The sequence below is a fragment of the Delphinus delphis genome, chromosome 3 (genome assembly GCF_949987515.2).
Source record: "Delphinus delphis chromosome 3, mDelDel1.2, whole genome shotgun sequence".
NCBI lineage: Eukaryota > Metazoa > Chordata > Mammalia > Artiodactyla > Delphinidae > Delphinus > Delphinus delphis.
This window is the reverse complement of record NC_082685.1, coordinates 137812864-137833397: the sequence shown is the minus strand read 5'-3', so window position 1 is coordinate 137833397 and position 20534 is coordinate 137812864. Positions and strand designations below refer to the sequence as shown.

The window sequence follows — 20534 nt, the reverse complement described above, 5'->3', positions numbered from 1 at the left end:
CATTGCTGGGAATCTATTTGTCTTTTGGTAGATAGCACAGGAGTTCTTAAGGATTTATTACTTATACACCAAAACAATTAGATTATTTGGGTACCATTACTATACCTATAATTGGAATATTGGGCTAAAAAAGTCAAAGCCAACCCAGGGAATTTATCATTTACTGAGCACCTGTTGTGTGCCAGGCACGGTATTAGGTACTGAAAAGAGAATGACTGATAAGACACAGTCTCTGCCAGGAAGTCACTTGTAGGTTAACAGTAGCAAGATGACAAATCCTGAAATAACTATTACTCAAGATGGAATATAATAGAGTCAGGTGGGACTTAAAAGCCTGAGAGAGATCACTGTGCCACCAGATACCTTGTGATCTCGTGCATGTCTCCTGAAGAATCAGGAAAAGCTTGTTGGTGTTCCGATATGGCCAGAGGTCCGGTGAGGACAGGCAAGTTAGTTGCACTTCCTCTCACGGCCACATGCAGCGCTCCTTAACCCTACCAGCTTTGCACTCTCTGTGCCTTCAACCATGAGAAACAGGTCCAATCTATCAATACTGGAAAACTAACTGGAATGAAGCTCAGGCTCTTGCCCCAAGACCTCTTTATGCTTTATACAAACCTGGGTACGTTTTTGTGTCTAGCTTTCCTTGTTTCACCCCAAGTTTGAAGAACACGTGGCAGAGACCTGAGTGTCTGCAATTATAGGTGATCGACTTGAGGACAAGCATCTCACTGAGCTCCAGCCACACTGACTTTCCTTACGTTCCCTAACCCACTAAGCTAACTATCCCCTTGTCTGGAACACTTTGTCCTCGGATTTTTGGCACTGCTGGCTCCTCTTGTCGTTCTGGTCTCAGCTCAACCGAAAGGTCTTCTGTGATCCCAGTTACATGAGTAACCTCTCCTACCCCTGTTTCCATTTACTCTCTATCACATCATCCTACTATGCTTGCTTTATAGCAATTACCCCATCTGATGTTTTTTCACTTGTTTACTTTTTATTTTAAATTTCCCCCATTAGAATTCTCAGTTCCATGAAATAGGAGACTTTTACTGTTGCTTTAATGTGTCCTGGAAAGTGTGTGGTGTGTGATAGGTGCTCAGACACAGCTTATTGAATGACTAATTGAATGCATGAATGGTCAGAGGTTGAGGGAAATGGTCAAGAGTCCTATCATGCCCTTTGCCTGAAGAAAACCTCTTGCAAGAATGTCAGCTGATCTTCAGGTGCCTTTGCCTTGGCGCCAACCCAAACCTTCTCTCTGCTTGCCCATCAATAGACACTAGGAACATATATTTCCATCCTTTTCAGATTAAAGGATGGCATCTCTGATATAGGCTCCCTTTGGTCTCTACTGTGAAGCTGCAGTTGCTGTGAGACCAGTATCTTTCAGAATTTAGTCCGTTTTTCTTATTCTAGCCTTTCTGGTCATCTGATGGGCTGGCTTCCATGTATAATTTAGAATGTTGCTTGAGGGTTGTAAAACTATTTAGGCTATAGATCTTCTCTGAAACTTTTCCAACACATCTTAATAACTTTACAGTTTCTCTTGCTAATGATTTTTATCCGCCAGAGAACCTGTCTGGTTAAAAATCAGATCACTGAAGACACCTCGGGCACACGTTTTTCGTAATACTTAGGCTGATTTTGTTTTAAATTGTTTTTGCTTTGCTGCAAAAGCCTAAAGCATGAGGAAAACAAACTGACTTCTCTTTTTCAAAAGAGAAGATGTTATTTGGGTTGAGAGTTCTAGTTATATAAAATGTATTTCTCTAGTTCTTAATCAAAAATGAAGCAGACAATTTGGGGAAATAGTTTGGGATGCACAGGCTTTGACATCTTCATGGGTTCTCTCAGCTATTTAAAAATGATTTTGAAAGATTTATTTGCATTCTACAAATTAAGGATTTTAGCCCAAAGGAAAGACTAACGTCATGATTTTTTTCAGCTTGACCTTTTAGGGTGTTACACAGTTATAAGCAGGAGTTTCTGAAGGGGGAACATAGATGGGACCTTTGTACAGAGTCAGCGGGCCAAAAGAAACACTCCATTGTTCCATAGTTTTGTGTTGCACATGGGAAAGCATCCCGAGCATTATGCCATCAAGGTGACCCAGATTACCAGATTTGTCAGAAGAGGCCAGTGGTCGGTTGAGCCACTTTGTGTGTAAAGGGTGGTGCATGCTGACTGCCAAATTTCTTTCGACACAAGAAAAATAACATTCATATATCAACAAATAATTTCTTTTCTCATCCATTATGTAAGAAATTTATGCATGTTAGCACTTACCAGAAGAAATGGCACAGATACTTTCTGCTTTCAGCAGTTTGTTGAAATATCTTGATCAAAGGCATTTTCAGCTTGAAGCTTGAAAGTGACAATGTAAATACAGATAAATTCAGTTTTAACAGATGGGTCTTTGCATCATCTTACCACTTTGTCTTTTTTACTCTGCCAATGCTATTAGCTATGGAGATCAGCAGAAAACTGCTAAAGGTAAAAAACCTTTTTCTCTGATCTTGAAATGACAAGTCAAAAAGCACCCATCCCTGCACCCCCCGGACCGCTGCAACTACTCCCAGCTCATCTTTAAGAAGAGCACATAGTGTCTAATCACCACTGTTCTCTGCGGCCAGGGTGGGTTGCCATTGTGGTTGCTGGTTGAACAACTTTTCTCAGTCGTAAGGTTCTTCCTCCTGTTATAAGAAAGAGTATCAAAGCCCAGAGATGCGTGCACCTTGTGGTGAAGTGGTTAGCTATGCTTCTGTTCAGCCAGGGCTCGTTAACTGGAGGAGAAAAAGAACATTTTATTAGGGCCTCTAACTTTCCAGGCATTATGCAAGATAATAGAGGAGGCACAGATGAGGTCTTGCTTTTAAAGTCTTAGATCTCTTTCCCTTTGGGCACTGGGGAGTGAGAAGGCAGAGCTGAAAAGCTCTGGATGATTTTAAAATTTATTTGGTTCTGTAAAGCGTGTGATCACATTTGTCAGGCACCCTTTCCAATATTAAACCGTGTCAGTTTAACACCAAATATATTTAATAAGTCTCTACCGCCCTAAGGAAACTTCTAGTTTGATAAAGAAAAGACCGCTTACAGCTCACTGTCAGACAGGCTGTGATAAACTGAGTAAGAGAGTGACAAAGAAAGTACAGTGGAGCTTCAGAGCACACAAAGATCCCACCTGATTCAGTGACTGAGGAAAACTTTCTGAAGGAAGAGACAGGAAAGCTTGGTAAGTCGCATTACAAAATGAAAAGAGCTGAAATACGAGAGAAGGGAAAATAGAGGGCACTCCAGGTAGTGCAGAACATATCGATTAAAAGTTAGGGCAGGGCTTCCCTGGTGGCGCAGTGGTTGGGAGTCCACCTGCCGATGCAGGGGACACGGGTTTGTGCCCCGGTCCGGGAAGATCCCACATGACGCGGAGCGGCTGCGCCCGTGAGCCATGGCCGCTGAGCCTGCGCATCCGGAGCCTGTGCTCCGCAATGGGAAAAGCCACAACAGTGAGAGGCCCACGTACCGCAAATAAATAAATAAATAAATAAATAAATAAATAAATAAATAAGTTAGGGCACATCCATGTAGCAAATTGAATGAAGTTGAGTGTAGAGTGTAACTTGAAAGACAGACCAGGACCAGTTTGGATGGGGCCCTGATTGCCAGCTAAGGACTCAGAGCCCAAGCATGGGAAGTCATTAAAGAATACTAAACAAGAAAATGTTATGTTCAGAGATGGACTTTTGATTCCTGGTAGCAACGTGCATGATGGATTGGAGACAAGAGTCAGAAAACAGGGGGACCAATGAGGAGTAGGTGGTGGTTAATGGTCTTGAAAAATGAGCAGAGGCAGATCCACTCTAGGTTATGATCACAACACAACCCCTTCACAGAGTAGTGTCTTCCAAAGGGGTAGGATCTGTCTAGGACAAAAATTAAGTGGAATATCCAATGGAGATTCATTGTAATGGGATTTAGTCAGGGTGGTCTCTGTGGAATTAGGAGCAATATCTGATGATGTTACAGATCAGTCAGCAGATAAATAACCGTAAGATGTAAATCCAAACATATCCATCAGTACAAATCTCCCTCTACTTGTTACAGTCCTGGCCGTCTCATTATTCTCTGCAGCGTTAAAGATTTCAGTGCTATGTTCCTCAACCAGCAATAAAGGCGGCTTTGGTCCATTTCCCATTGTTCTACAACTACACAGAAGTCTGAGTCTGGAAGGTAAATCTGTCTGGCCAGTTTTGAGTTTGACAGCCTGCATGAAAGTGGGCGTTCCACACCATGCGCGCCTGAAGCTTGCTGTCTCAGACACAGCTTAACCCTTCGGTGGGTCGCTTAGTTCCTGCTTGGTTGAGGCCTCAGCAGGTTTCAGATCTAGAAATATCCTACTTGCCTAAGGTGGGCTTTTGAAGTATATTTACTCTTGTCATTCCTTCCATCCCTAGGATATAAGATCTATGACTTCTTTTGGATCTCCGATTTCTTTTGCATCTATGATTTTTAAATATTCCATTATTAACTAAAAATGGAGACAGAATCCATTCTCAGGACCAAGAGAAAAATGGACAAATGAAGGGACCCTTCATCTTTCTTAACTTAATTATGCTGGCCCCATCTTCTTCACCTGAAACAAGTTAAATGTAGAATTAGCACTAAAGAGAGTGTGTGAACTTGTTCTCTTTTGAACACTAGCTGCAACCTACAACACAAATTAAAATTCTAATGGAAGAAGAAAAATTGTCATGTAGTTTTTCAGTTTTAGAAATATCTGACCAACTGTGAGGCTTATGAGGAAGACTCAGACAGTCAAACATTCAGGAATGAATGGGAGCACTTAACTCTGAAATTATTGTCATGAAAGAAAAAGTCCGTGCTGTCTTACAAAATCATTCACATTGCCAATTTAGTTAAAAGGGCAAGATGAGCCATGGGTGGAGCTCAGTGGCAACTAGGGTGTTCTCATTCATTGCCTACTCTGCCTTTTTGCTTTAAAGTGGGAATCACATAAGAACTCAAAGGATAAAAATGTTTTTACATTTTCAAGGGAAAAAAAGTAATTGGAAGTAAACTCATAGGACTTTAAAATTTTCTAGATACTGGTACAACTCAGTTGGGGCTCGGAAATGATTACTAGCACCAAATCTTTTAATGTGCACGACGTGCCAGTTTTGCATAAGCTGTGTCATATTCAGCAGTAGATTGTTGGCACAAACTAAGTTACCTATTCTCCTGGTTTTTTTTTGCCTCTTTCAATAAGAACAGCTATATAGAGTTTCTAGAGCTGCAGCTGAAGCTCCTCTGACCAACTTTTTGGAAACACGCTTGTGAAGGGTGTTACCCTAGACCGTGCAGATAAAATATATAAGGGAAACACTTCTGCATCCATCAAAATATACATAGAAGCCTATTTGGGATAATTATATTATTTATTTTCTTTTTTTGCGTTATGCGGGCCTCTCACTGTTGTGGCCTCTCCCGTTGCGGAGCACAGGCTCCAGACGCGCAGGCTCAGCGGCCATGGCTCACGGGCTCAGCCGCTCCGTGGCATGTGGGGTCCTCCCAGACCGGGGCACGAACTCATGTCCCCTGCATCGGCAGGCGGACTCTCAACCACTGTGCCACCAGGGAAGCCCTATATTATTTCTTAAAAGTAAAATCAAGGAAACTAATTAACGACTTTCTCAGGATATTCTCTGCAGTCATTTGAGGCATCAAGCATGGTATTCTGGTGCATCTGCACTTAGGAGCAGAGATGACCACGGATGTATGAAGTTCATCCTGGATCACTACCTCCTGTACAGGGTTTCTGCCTGTGCTGTCCTTTTATGGTTACTATATTATTATGATGATGTTTCTCAACCAGCTGAATCACATAGTAGTATGTGAAATATTTTTTTTTTTTGTTTTAATGGGTATTCGCTAGCAGGTTTCCCAATGGTCCACTTGAGTGAAATGAACCAGCCCTTTCATAGCCATTAGTTGCAATTCAGGGAGACAAAACAAGACCCCCTGTCCAGCTTACTGAGATCTTATCCTGTATGTGTGACTTCCAGGGAGAGAGATTGAGAGCCACTTATTAATCATTACGCCCCTGAATCAGATAGTGTTTCACTGGAGTACTGAAGCACTCAAATTAGCATCCTTCTTGAAGGCTAGTGAGGAATACAGCTTTCTGTGCTTTCGTCAGCCTCTGCTGGCACCAGACCTCTCAGAAGCCTTGTGACAGGACCTGGCCTGGGCAGCATCACATGTGATTTGCTTTTCTTCTTGGAAGGTCCACTCTGTGGCTTTTCTCTGGAATCTGGGAAGGAAATGTTTCTCAGCCTGGAGACTGGGATTGAGAAAGCTCCCCTTCCTCCTCATACAAGTCGGCTAAGGGGTAAGTGGGATGGATGTGAGGGTGACAGTCGTGGATTCAGTGACTTGAACCGACCTGAGTAACTATTCCAGCCCTCCCCTCTCAGTGTAGTCACAGGGATGGATACCCTCTGTGTGGAAAGTCACCAGAACCTCTCTCTAGCTTTCCATCTGTGTAGTGTTTAATGAGCTTGTCACTTTTTTTTTTTTTTTTTTTTTTTGAGCTTGTCACTTTTGACTCTGGGCAGGGATGTAGATTTGGGGCTCTCTGACTTACTTTGCTTTATATTGTTATTTTCTTAACGTACTAGGGATGCTACAATACATGCCCATGTACCTGCCACCCATCAAATGTAAACATTTTTCCCATACCTGCTTCATAGCTGTTGTTTGTAAAGAAACAAACTATCCAAGTAAATGTGAAGTCCCCAGTTTTACCTTCCCCAGTCTCACCCTGCTCTCTGCCACTCCACAGGATACAACTGTCATGTACTGGCAGTTGCACAATCCTGTTTTTTATACTTTTAAATTTTACTACACATATGAAACATGCTTATTACATACATGAGCCAAATTATTTGCATATTTTTCAAGTACATATTTTTTTTTTACTTTAGGGGTGGGATGTGGTACTCTGGTAATTGCTACTTTTACTACCAAACATTCTGTTTTCAGAACTTGTTATGGTACCCTAGTTCATTTGTTTAAATTGCGTATATTACTTCATCTATGAAACTATCACTATTGATCCATTCCCACACTGATTGGAATTTGAATTGATTCAATTGTTTTACCTAAACAAGTAATACTGAAATAAATATCCCCTAGGACGTATGTGATAGAGCTTTTCTGGAGTACATATCAGTGGGTTTGTCATGTCATAGGGTATGTGCATTTTTGTGTCTGAGATATTGCCAAATTGCTCTCCAGATTGCACAACCAATTTATACTAGTACCAGCAATATGTGAGAACCCTCACTTGCCCAGGTCCCTGCCAGCACTTGATTATTATCAGATTTAATTATTTGCTAGTTGATGGATAGGAATCTCATTGTTTTAATTTTCATGACTCATTATTTATGAAATTGAACATCATTTCTTACAGGGCCATTTGGATTTCCTCTTCTCTAACTTATCTATTTCTCCTCTTGGTCCATTCGTCTGTTCTCATTATTGATTTATAGAAACGTGTGTGTATGTGTGATCCTAATGTATATGTATCATAGTATATGTTTATATTTTATAATATACATTCATATATATGTAACTAATCCTTTGTTATACATGTGGAAAATTTTGCCTCTCATCTGTTGATTGCATTGTAATTTTTTTTTTTTGGCGGTACGCGGGCCTCTCACTGTTGGGGCCTCTCCCGTTGCGGAGCACAGGCTCCGGACGCGCAGGCTCAGCGGCCCTGGCTCACGGGCCCAGCTGCTCTGCGGCATGTGGGATCTTCCTGGACCGGGGCACGAACCCGTGTCCCCTGCATCGGCAGGCGGACTCTCAACCACTGGGCCACCAGGGAAGCCCTGCATTGTGATTTTTTAACTTTTTATTTTATATTGGAGTATAGTTGATTAACAATGTTGTGTTAGTTGCAGGTGTACAGCAAAGTGATTCAGTTATACATATACATGTATGTATTCTTTTTCAAATTCTTTTCCCATTTAGATTGTTACATAATACTGAGCAGAGTTCCCTGTGCTATGCAGTAGGTCCTTGTTGGTCATCCTTTTTAAGTATACCAGCGTGTACATGTCAATCCCAAACTTGACATCTTTTAGCACAAACAACTTTAAATTTTTGATGTAGTTAAATTTCTTTTATTCGGCTTTTTGTGCCTTGCTTAAGAAATCATTTTCTCCTCCATGTTTATATTTTATATTAACTCCTCCTATACTCTAAAGTGTTTTAATTTACTTCTGAAAGTTTTGTTTTAAAAATGTAGACTTTCAATTTATGTGGAGTTAATGAGTTAGTGTATGGTGTAAAGCACGAATCTTTTTTTCCCATATGAAAAACTAGTCCCAACAGCATTTACTGAAAAGCCCCATTCTTTCTCCATTGGTTTTACTGTCTTCTCTGTTGTATACTAAGATCCCATATATGCTTTGGACTTTTCTATATATGCTTTTCTCATAGACGCTTTTTATTCTGTTGCTTTCAACTTCCCTATCCTTACAGGATACCATGCCACGTAAATACTATGCCTTTATAATAAGCATTTTTATGCCGTACTTCATTATAGTGAGAGTACTTCAAAAATTTCACTTGAACTATGCTACTAGGTGTAGTTTTGGGGATGACCTATTTTTTGTCAGATTAAAAGAACTGTTCTCTAAGTCTAGTTTATTAAGAGAATTTATTATAAATAAGTATAAATTAGTAATAGTGATGTTAGAGTAACCATTTGATTGCCTCCTTTAGATTATTAATGCTGAAGATCATATTGACCTTTCTGGTAATATATTGACCTTTCTGATAGTGAACTCCCCTTGCATTTCTGGTCTAAATCTTCCTTGAATTGTATGTATTACTATGTCTTTTTTGTTTTGTTTTGTTTTTTAAAGTCTTAAAACATATTTTGGTAGACGTGCTTTTTATGGGTATTGATTTAAATAATTACTTTTCAGAAATGTTTCTTTGAAAAGCTAAACATGCAAAGGTTTGCCTTTCATTTTATTTCAAGTAGAATCATTACCTAGGTAAAGGGATTCTCCATTTTCTGCCTATTGAGAATGAAAACATCCCCAGAACATAAGCCTAAAACATCTCCTTTTCCTATTTTTTAAACTCTGTGAAGACTGTCGCTTTTCTAAGAGTTGTGATCAGGCTCAGCTTCTCTCTCCCTTCCTAGGCTCTCTGGTGGGGCGTGACACCCCTCAGTCCTCCCTGGTGTGGGTCCCAACACCACCCACTGACTCTTAAGGCAGCAGAAGCTGCAATGACCACATCGTCAGTGCTCACCACATGCCCATGTATTCACATACCTCTCAGTCAGGCTGCTCACTCCCACATCAAGCACCATTAGTGTTCCCATTTCACATGCATCATCTATCCTTCTAACAAAGTAGAAAATCTCGTACATTTTAGTTGTCCTCTGAGATGTCTACTATCTCCCATATCTTTATTGCCTAAATTTATTTTCATCTTTTTTGATCAATAGGAAATGTGGTCAATATTGTTTTTACAAGCAATATTTAGTTGAATTAGCCATCAAGTTTTATCTTTTTTTTCTCACCATTTATTTATTTATCTAATAAATCCTTAATGCATGCCCTCTATTGGCCTGCCATGGTTATAGGTACTTGGAGATAAAGCAGTGAACAGATAGTCAAAGTCCCTGAACTCATATAGTTGATATTCTAGTAAGAGGAGAGAGAAAAAACGTTAACAACCAGCTATATAATAAAGACAAATGCTCTGGAGAAAAATAAGAGCTTAAAGGTTATTACTGATGTAGGTTATCAGGAAAGAGCTCACAGATAAAGTGATATTTGAATGGATACTTGAAGAAAGTCTGAGAGGAAAGTACCCTATATGGGAAAAACGGCATATGCTGTATGGGGGCATCAAGAAACATCAAAGAGTCCAGTGTTGTTGGAGTAGAATGAGCAAAAAATGTATGGTGGTCAATGGTGGCAGAGATAGTGGGTAAGAGTGGGGGTGAGGGTTGAGGGAAATCCAACAAGACTTTCAGACCATTGTAAGCACTTTGGCATTTACTCTAAGTGAGATGGGATACCATCAGAGGGTCCTGAACAAAGAATTGATATGTTCTTGTTTTAGTGAGATCAAGATCTTGTGTTGGTGGCTTATGTATTTGGAGATAAGGAGATTCAAGACCAGAAGCATGTAGACCAATTAAGAAATTAATATCATAATCCAGATGAGAAATGTTGGTGGCTTGGATGAGGGACTTCATAAAGATGGGGATGGTAAGAAGTGATCCCATTCTGGATATAATTTGAAGGTATATCTTAGAGGATTAGTTGACGGATTGATCAGGGGTATGAGTAAAAGGCCTGAGAATCTGGAAGGATGAGGGTGATACTGCTGAAATGACCAAGACTGCAGAATGAGCAGGTTAGGAGGGTAAAAACCAGAAGTTTGTTTATAGATTTATAAGTTTGAGATTCCTATCAAATATCCAAGGGTATTATTAGTCATTGGATATATGAGCCTGTAGTTCAAGAAGAGATTTGAATTGAAGTTATATATTTGGAGAACATAATCATAGATGATATTAATGTCATAACCTTGAATGAGGTCATCTAGGGAGTAAATGTAGATAGGAAAAAGAGGAGAGGAGAAGTAGGGAATATTCCAGTTCCAAGTAGGGGTATTCCAGTGTTATATGGTTGAGAAAATGAAGAGGACACAGCAAAATAAACCAAGATAAAGAGCCCAGTAGAGTGGGAGAACCAATGGAGAATGGTGTCCAAATATCAAACTAAGATAGTATTTCAAAGAGTAGGCCACTGTGTCATATGTTGTTAACAAGTCAAATGAGATGATTAAGAAATAGCTACTAGATTTAGCAATATATAATAGAAGTCATTCAAGACCAGGACAAAAGGTATTTAATAGGAGTGGTGGGGAGTGGAGTCTGATTTCAGTGGGTTTAAGAAAATAGACAAAAATGAATTGGAAATATAATGCAATTCCTTCAAAAAGTTTTACTTTAAAGGGAAGCAGAGAAATGAGTCAATAGCTACAGTATAACTGGAGTAATTGGTTGTGGTTTTTTTTGCGGTACATGGGCCTCTCACTATTGTGGCCTCTCCCGTTGCGGAGCACAGGCTCCGGACACGCAGGCTCAGTGGCCATGGCCCACGGGCGCAGCCGCTCCGTGGCATGTGGGATCTTCCCAGTCCGGGGCACGAACCCGTGTCCCTTGCATCAGCAGGTGGACTGCCAACCACTGCGCCACCAGGGAAGCCCCCGAGGGTCTTCTTTTTTAAAGAGACAAAAACTTCAGCATTTATTTAAGATTTTTGTCTTCTTGCAAAATAGCTCCTTCAGTAATTATTTAAATTAGAATCTTTGGATAGTAAACTCTCAGTTTTCATACACCTCCTGCCCTGTCCCCGCCCACACAGAAGACTTAGGGAGAGCTTAGCTGGGTATCAAATTCTGAATGATGGTTATTTCACTACCACTTTAAAGGTTTTAATTTGTGTCCTGGCATCTGTTGTTGCTGAAAGAAAATCTTCTACCTGTCCATTTGAGTTTCTTACTAGGTAGTCTGCCTCTTATTTAAAGTAACTTTTAAAGATTTTTTCTTTGTCCTGATGCCCTAGAGTGGATTTACTTTTCATTTATACTACTCAATGATTACATTTGATTTTAATCTGAAAACTCACTTCATTCTTTAATTTTATAAAATTATCCATAATAACCTTTTCCAAAACTTATTTTTTGCAGTTGAGTTAAATTCTCTTCTTCTGGAACTCCCATCATATGTATATTGGAGCTTCTCAATCTGCCCTCCTTGGCTTATAATTGCTCTTTCACATTTTCCAGTACTACTGTCTTAATTTAAAAAAATAATAAACCTACCATTGAAGTATTTGACACAGAGGAGGAAGTACAAAGTGTAAACTTGCACATTGGCTACACTTCTGGCCCTGGTTATTTTTTAAAGTTATTTTTAAGGTTAATATACTGTATCATGCAGCTGGTTCAAAATCAAGGATTAAAAGCCTAAGCATAGTCTGATATCAGCCTGGCAAAATCAAGCTGATTGAAATATTCTCTCCCATTTTCTCTTCTTGCTACACCTTCATCCCTAGAGAATAACTAGGAAGCTTTCCCTTAAAAATAAAAATAAAAAATGTGTAAAAGAGCAGAAATAAAAAAGGTAGGAGCGGGCTTCCCTGGTGGCGCGGCGGTTGAGAGTCCGCCTGCTGATGCAGGGGACACGGGTTCGTGCCCCGGTCCGGGAGGATCCCACATGCCGTGGAGCGGCTAGGCCCGTGAGCCATGGCCGCTGAGCCTGCATGTCCGGAGCCTGTGCTCCGCAATGGGAGAGGCCACAGCAGTGAGAGGCCCGCATACCGCAAAAAAAAAAAAAAAAAAAAAAAAAAAAAGGTAGGAGCTCCAACAAAGAAAGGAACTCAAAAAAAGGAGGGAGGGTATATATAGATAATTCACATTAAATGTTTCAAAGAATTAACCTCACTCATTTTCAAATAACTGTCAATTAAAACAGTGGAAGATCATTTTTACCCATCAAATTAACAATGATGGGAGGAAAAGAAAATTTTTGCTCACAATTGTACGCTGATATAAAAGTTCACTGCTGTTCTGGTCTGAGTCTAAATTAGGACAGTTTGAAAGCATTGAGTGATATCTATCAAAAACCTCATAAATGTTTTACCCCTTTCATGCAGCAACATTGTTTCGGGGAATCAACCATTAGGCAATAAATGGAAATACAGGCCAAATCCCCTCCCCACCAAGGGATGTTTATTGTACCATTATTTATGATATTTAAAAATTAGAAGCAGTCTATATCAATGGGCTACAAACTTTTTGACTACTATCCACAGTACGAAATAATAGGGTCTTCACTGTGAGCCAATAGTCATACACGTACATTAAAAAAATTTCAGGTGACAAAACCACCCATTCCATCCCATTTATCTTAGTCTCTTTGGGCTGCTATAACAGAAATATCATAAACTCAATGGCTTATACACAACAAAAGTTTATTTCTCACAGTTCTGGAGGCTGGGAAGTCCAAGATCAAGGCACCGGCAGATGCAGCCTCTGGTGAGAGCCCACTTCCTGGTTCACAGACAGCTGTCTTTTTGCTGTGTCCTCACATGGCAGGAGGGCGGAGAAAGCTCTCTGGAACCATGAGGGCTCTGAGCTAATCACCTCAAGGCCCCCATCTCCATATACCATCACACTGGGGATTAGATTTCAACATAGGAATTTGAGTGGAGGGGGACAAATGTTTGGTCCATAGCACCATTCCATTCCATTCATTTAAACAAATTGACAAAGCTGTATTTGACCCACTAAATTGATCCCACAGCCTAATTATAGGTTAACACTCAGTTTGAAAAGCACTGGCATCTAAATAGGCATATGATGGAATATTAATTAATGCATCCATTACATTTTACAATCAGTTTTTTATTTTGGTTTTGCTTTGGGGTTGGGTGAGGATTACGCTTTTTCAGCCAGCAACGGAGAGGATGTTTCCACGTAACTCCATCTAATGGGGACTTACTATAATGATACCAGATCTCTGTTGCTGTGCCCAGTCATCCTCCTGTCTCTCTCTCTCAGTACTTCATGGATCCTTCATGGATTGTTCATGATGTCCCCAAGCTCCCCGCTCCTCTTACTTGTAACCTTTCCAAGCAAGTAGAATCTGCCTGGGTCGGTCACCCAACATTTAATTTCAAGCATTTGTTATTGGTCTGCCATTAGTATTGGGACTTCATTCTCAATCTAATCAGTTAATACTAGCTGACCCAGGTTGATTTCATTTGAATCAACAAAGAATTGCTAACAGCTGCATTTCCTAGAAAAAGTGGGAATCTAATTGGCAGATATTTGAGACGCTAATGTTAAATGCAAAAAGAAAAATAAAAAAAGACAACTTTTTTGCATTGGGCCTGTTTTCAACTTTTTTTTAAGAAACTCTCTTAGAAGGAGAGTGACAGAAAAGGAACCTAAAATTCGTTTTACATTATGTTAATACTTATCACATTTCTACAAAACAAGTATTGTAGATTTATAATCAGAAAAAATAATCAAAATTGGCTCTGGGGAAAATGATCATTTTGCAAACCAGCATCATGTACTACTCTTGATGTAGCTCGTGCTCTTGGTATAAATATCTAAATATGAAGTCTCTATGAATAAAATTCTGTTTGAAGCAGAAAGCCCCCTGTTTGTCCTACTAACACCATTTCAGAATACATTGCTCAGTATACAGCTTAGTTTGGGAGGGCTGGGTACAAAGACCTAGAAAGATCCTTTCCCTAAGGCCCTACACTTCCCTACTCTTTGTGTAACCATTATTTATTGCCTGTTTTTATTTATTCAATAAATACCCTAATAACTTGAGGTTTGGAAATTTGGTTTGGGATAGGATTGGACAGAGTATCACCTGTTTTCTTTAATAGACCAAAATATCACTTGTCTGTTGAGGATGGTCATTTCTGTGGGCCCTGATAATTCCCTAAATAACACTACTCACAAATTCTAAAGTTCTAAATACTTTTGATTTTAACACACTAGGATTCATAACTCTCTTAGAAAAGGAAGGAGTATCTCCTAAGGTCCATAAAAAAATTCCAGATCAAAATGTCATGTGCTCGGGTAAATTTTCTTTCTTTTTAGGTATTGAGGATAAAATTTAAGCCTATGCTTTTACATGTCTCGTGTGATTACTCTTTCCCACTTCTTTTCAGTTGAGCCTGAAAAATTAGGTGAAACAAAATTTTTCTTTCAAGAATAAGCTAGAAAGCTCTGGGCTGCCTGGTCAAAAAACCACTGACTAGTTGGTCCTTTCCCAGTGTTTAAACGAGCTCATTATCTGAGATCCAACTTCATAGTGAGTTCCAGAAATGTTCCACAGATTTAGATGCCCTCATCCATGTGTTTGGTGATCCAGACCATCAAGCCAGTGGGCGTGGAGAAGGGGAGGCGAAAGGAATACACATTTTCCTGAAAGATGCTTACGCCACTTCTGCTCGCGTCCTGGTGGCTACAAGGTGTGCTGTGAAATGTCATCTTTCACTGGATGCTATTACTAACTGAAAGTGGGGAGAGTGAATACTGGGGGACAACTAGTAACTATCAGTTCATATTATGGGTTGTGGTCTTGATCCTATGAACAAGGCAAGTCGTTTGAATGTTGTATTCAGAGGGATGCCATGATCATATTTGTTTCAAAATGTAATTTTTGTGTGAAAGATAGATTGGAGGAAGCCCAAGTGAGTGTTGAGAGGCCATTCCTAAGGTCTAAGTGAGAGATCATGGCTAGGACTTGGCAGTAGCAGTAGAGAAGATAAAGGGAATGGAATGAAGTCAAAAGATACTGAAGAGGTAAGGCTGATGGATGAAATGGGGGCAGAAGAGGCAGAGAAGCTATCCAGGTAACTCCTAGATTTCTGGTTTGTGCTGCAGACTCTAGAGGAAAACAAGGTTTGGGGATGAGGTATCTATGGACCCCTGAGTTTAGCTTTGGAAACATCTGTCAGAGAGGCTGTTTCTACACATCCAAAATAAACCACCAACTCACAGTCAGTGAGAGTCTCAAATCTAGTCATCGTTAACTCCTCTATTCAAATGAACGTTCCCCTGTGAGGGTTCTTTATGTTAAAGGGCTTTGTATGTATCGCATGTCACAGAATGGTTCATTGCACACAAGCATAGGAAAGCCAGCCAGGCAGAGGGAGTCTTTTAGGCCTTGCTAATTCCTACTGTGGTCATCAATCATGAACAGTCTTCTTTTGTGGGAAGCATGGACAGGACTGTTGGTCACACAGAAATAATAGTCATGTAGCCTTGTGTGTGTACCGCAGCTCAACCCACACTCAGTGATGGGAATCATTGCTATTGTTCTAACCCATGAGAAGCTACAAGAAATCTGGTGAAGCTGCAGAGCTAGAGAGCAGTGTTTCTGTTTCTCGGGTTGCTCGTGTATGCAATTTACTAAATGGTTAGTGTTTTGAGCTTTTTATTTGGTTTGGGGTATTTTTTCTTAGACCTACTTCTCTCTACTACAAGGTGACTAGAAACAAACAAACCCCACATAGTCTAAGTGCTGTGTCCTCCTGCCTGATCTACCAAAATATCCTACAATGAATGTGTAGATGGTGCTAACAGTTTTCTAGTCAACTATTTTGTGCCACTTATACTATGATTAAACATTTAAAGTTAAGTTTGTTAGGATTTCCAATGGGCACTAATGTTTTCAAATTCAATCACTTATCCTTCATTTAACAAATATTCAACATCCTACACTCTGGGCACTTGGGATACTTCAGTAAGAGACCAGTAAACACGATGATGGGCACCTCTGCCCTCCTGGAGCTTCCCTCCTTGAACTCCTTAGTCGTGGGATTAGATTCAGATAAGCCTGTCACTTTTTTCAGCCCTTCCAGTTCATAGCCTTTGTCAGTTTCTGACGCGTGGCCTTCTCAGCTGGCCTGGCTGGCTCCATCGTGATGGGTCTCATGAGACTCCAGGCCAGGCCTGGCCTTCACTTCAGTTGGCAGAGCCCAGAAAAGCACTGGGCAAAGGTCAGGGGATTCGTTATGTGAGGCAATGGGCTGTGTGCTTTAATCTGCACTTCTGGTACCAGGGTGTGTGTGTGTGTGTGTGTGTGTGTGTGAGAGAGAGATAGAGAGAGAGAGAGAGAGAGAGAGAGAGAGATTGGGAGGGAGGGAGGGAGGAAGAGGGAGAAAATGTAATTGATTTGGGGAGGATTTTGCGAAGGTTTATATAGGAAAGCAGCAAGACCAAGAATCTAAGTGCCAAGCGGTAACCAAGAAGCATTTACCGTATTCCTCCTTCACCCCCCCACCCTCTCCGCCAGTTTTAACCAAATTAGCATAGTGTGGTCTGCTTGCATACATGACTGAATGAAAAAGGAAATTTAAAAGTTCTTGCCATAAAGCCTGGAGGAGACCATACAAAAATCCAGCCTCTATTTCAGGAATATCTGCCGGACTGGTGGTTAGTATTTCCCTTCTTGTTCACTTTGATTAAAAGGCTGAGAGTCAGCTCGCTCTCTCTCTTTTTTTTTTTTTAACCTTGCTTGTGAGCTTTTTAGATGTAAAGCTCCAACTTGTCCCACTTGGCTTAGCTGGTTGCTTTCCTTCTCCTCCCACCTCATTCTTCCCTCTTCTGGCTTCATTTCTCCCTGCTCCCTCCTTGCTGCCCTCTGCTCTTCTCTCTCTACTCTGAGCGAAACTTCTTTCTCTTGTCCTGCAGCTTATAAAATACTCTGATTAGGCAAAGCCTCAGACTGCCTTCCTCCCTGTCTGATCACCATTAAGATATAATTTGGGTCTTTGAAGTCCATTTTCTGCACATATAAGAATCTGGTACATTTTGAGAAAGTCGACAGAGATAATAATTTGCACTCAGGAGACATTTCAGGGTTTTAATTCTGGCCTATGTTTTACATTTCAACAGTCAGTTTATATTTTAGAAGAGTATCGTAAAGAAGAAGTGACACCACAATTGCATGTTTGTTTTGCATTTTATTCCAGGTTTTCTAAAGTCTTGGGGATTGTCAGCACATTGAAGAAAAGGAAAATAAGTCTTTGTCTTTTTGTACTTTTAGCTGTATATCTTGGCTGGTTTACTCCGATGTTTCGGGTTCCTTCCTGCATACCTGATTAAAGCTGTCCCATGGTGTGATGGGAAACATCACTTATTCTATCTCGTTAAAAAGCATTCAGCTGAACTTTCACCAGAAGGACGTGTTCTACCCCCTTAAAACATCGATTTTAAGGTCAAGGGGTCTCTGTTCGTTTCTGCAACAATTCATTTCAAGCTGAGCGTGTTAGGTACTTTGGGGTAGTAGGGGGTACAGAGATGACCCTCAGGGGAGAGATGAGAAAGTAGTGGGCATCTCATGATGCTATGATAGAGGTTTGGCAAGGAGAGAGGAGGGGCACTGAACTTCCCCCGGTAGGGAGTGGAGGTCGTTGCTCGAAATATATTTAAGTTGAAGTGACCTTGAACTGAGTCTTCGGGAATGAGTGGCAGAGATGGATGAAGTGGGAAGAGGACAGGAGGCAGAGGAGCTGAAGGTGTGAACAGCCTGGAACCTTCTGAGAAGATTCCTCCATGGACAGAGGAAAGGGGGAGGTTTGGGGAGATGGTGGAAGATGGGCATGGAAAGGTGAAGGAGGCCAGATCAGATCACACAGGGCCGGAGGCACCTTGTTAAGGGTTTGTCACTTGTACTGGGCAGTTTGAAACAGAGGCTGCCGAGCTGCAGTTGAAGGAGATCACTGTGGTGTCAGTGTGGAGAATAGATTTTTGCAAGGTTCTAACCAGGATTATTCTCGGAAATTTAGGCTCAGCTTGGTCCAGACTTGAGGGCTGGTTGTGAGTAAATTTCGTTTCTGGGTTAATCCAGTGCTTCTTGACCTACTTCAAGAAGGTGGCCAGGGGAGCCCAGCTCCTGTGGAGCTGGGGAAGGCCAGGAGAGCCTGGCTCACCTCATGTCCGCACTTGTTAGGATTTGTTTGTACTGAATGTCTAACGATAAATGACATTAGATGTGACAGCACGTGTGAGCCTGAGGGTAAGTTGGCTTTTTGCTCCTTGAAAATAGAGTGACAGGTTGAAGACGATGGGGAGTACTGAAAAACCCACTGGGCTGGGGACGGGAGGCCTGGATGCTGCCCCCAGCTTGGCTGTAACCAGCAGTGGGATCTTGTACATGTCACTTCATCCCTCTAGGCTTTGCTTACCTCATCTGTAAAGTGAGACCGTTATGGTAACATGGTCATTAGGGCCCCATCCAGCCGCCAGGCTCTCTGACTGTGATTCTGTCTCCCCAGTGGTCCCCCCGACCCCCAAACTCAGGCTTCCAGACATTCTGATTAATAGAGAAACTAGGAAAGCCATTTATGTCAAGTTTCAGTTTGAAGAATATAATCTAGTGAGCATGGGAAATAATTTTCGAAGGAAAAAAATTGTGATTCGTGTTTGTCCTATGCAGTTGGTAAAAGGGAAGCAGAAAGCCACCTGCACACAACTTCCTTCTTTTTCTCTTGACTTTTTCTGCTTGTCCCTCCTGCAAAAGGAGAGAGGAGATTGGCTGTGGATCCTGAGGGCACTGAGGGTAAGACGCTGACCTATGGGTACCTGAGTTCTCCCGCCTTCCAGAAGAGCAGTGCATCCTTTATTTGGCATGAACAGCCATTCAGGTAGATTCTCGGCAGAATTTTGGGTAACTGTGACCTTCTTTGCCTTTGTGAAAATCTCTTGCACCTGTATCCAGTGCTCTCAGGTTATATAGGCCCATCCCCTAACCTCTAAATTACCCTCTGCTCTCTTTTACCCAAACTAACTTCTCCCAAACCTGAATGATGATGTGGATACTCTTGAGGTGGGGAAAGAACTTCTAATGCCTCTGACCTACCTTACAGCCACCAATATTCCCTCCCACCCCCCGCCAAGCGCACACACACACACACACACACACACACACACACACACACACACACACACACACACACACACACACACACACACACACACACACACACACACACACACACACCCCTCTTCACTCATCAAATCCTGCAACGCATTTTGGTGGGAGTAGGCGCAGAGAGATAAACAGATGAGGAAAGTCTGTGTCTTGCCCTGAGGAAACCTACAGCAGCGCAGGCACTGAGGACTCATTTATTCCACATACAGGGATTCGTTACCTTGTGACTTCCATGTCGGGGCACACTTTATAGTAGAGGATGAACAGGTCAGTCTCAGGGGAGTGTAGAAGGCTTCATGGAGGTAGTGATATTGGAGCATGCTTTTGAAGAGCAGATAAACCGAGGATTTGTCCGGCAGCAGCCTTGAAGGTAAAGGAATAGAGGCCGTGAAGGAGGATGTTTTAAGTCTAGAGAAGTGTGGTGAGCATTGCGAGAGGAGGAGGTACATTCCAGAGAGAATTCTGAGGTTGAATCACCCCCTCATGGTGACAAGTGACACATGACGGGGTTGGAGTTACAGGTAACTGGGGAGCCCTAATCTCATTAAACATGTTAGAAAATGTATGAGATGAAGCTGTTTGTTCATGAGGTGGGGACTGGAGGCAGGTAGGAGATGTGAGTTCATTCAGTTTAGACAGGAATGATTTTAGATGCTTATGGGCATCCAGGTGACTGTCTCCCTGTGTCCGAGGCACCTGTCCTCTGGTTCTTTAACATTTACAGGATGCTCTGAGTAAACTGCCACCTTGGGGATTCCCTGTAGCTTTTCTTCTCCATTTGGAAGTAAAGTTTTGACTGGTAACATGATCACAAGTGATTGAAAGTGGAAAAATTCCTTTGAATCACTTTCCAGTTTGATGGGAAGATGAGTGTTTTATTACTGTTCTCCAAGATGTGAAATAACTGATTTCTCTCAAACAGAATGCAATGAAAAGCATTTCAGTGTCTGTTCCTTTGACT

At 41.3% G+C, this 20534-nt stretch overlaps 1 protein-coding gene across 2 annotated transcripts in view; it reads left to right on the top strand.

Moving 5' to 3' along the window:
• The window catches only part of GHR (growth hormone receptor), a 274756-nt gene that overhangs the window by 88851 nt on the left and 165371 nt on the right, over positions 1-20534 (top strand). Inside the window, exon 1 of one of the 2 annotated variants that reach the window (XM_060009530.1) lies at positions 16845-17073. The exons of the other annotated variant lie outside the window; for it this stretch is intronic. The gene's annotated coding sequence lies outside the window, so the exon portion shown is untranslated. Of the gene's footprint in view, positions 1-16844; positions 17074-20534 lie in introns of those variants that run through there. 2 annotated transcript variants of the gene reach the window in all.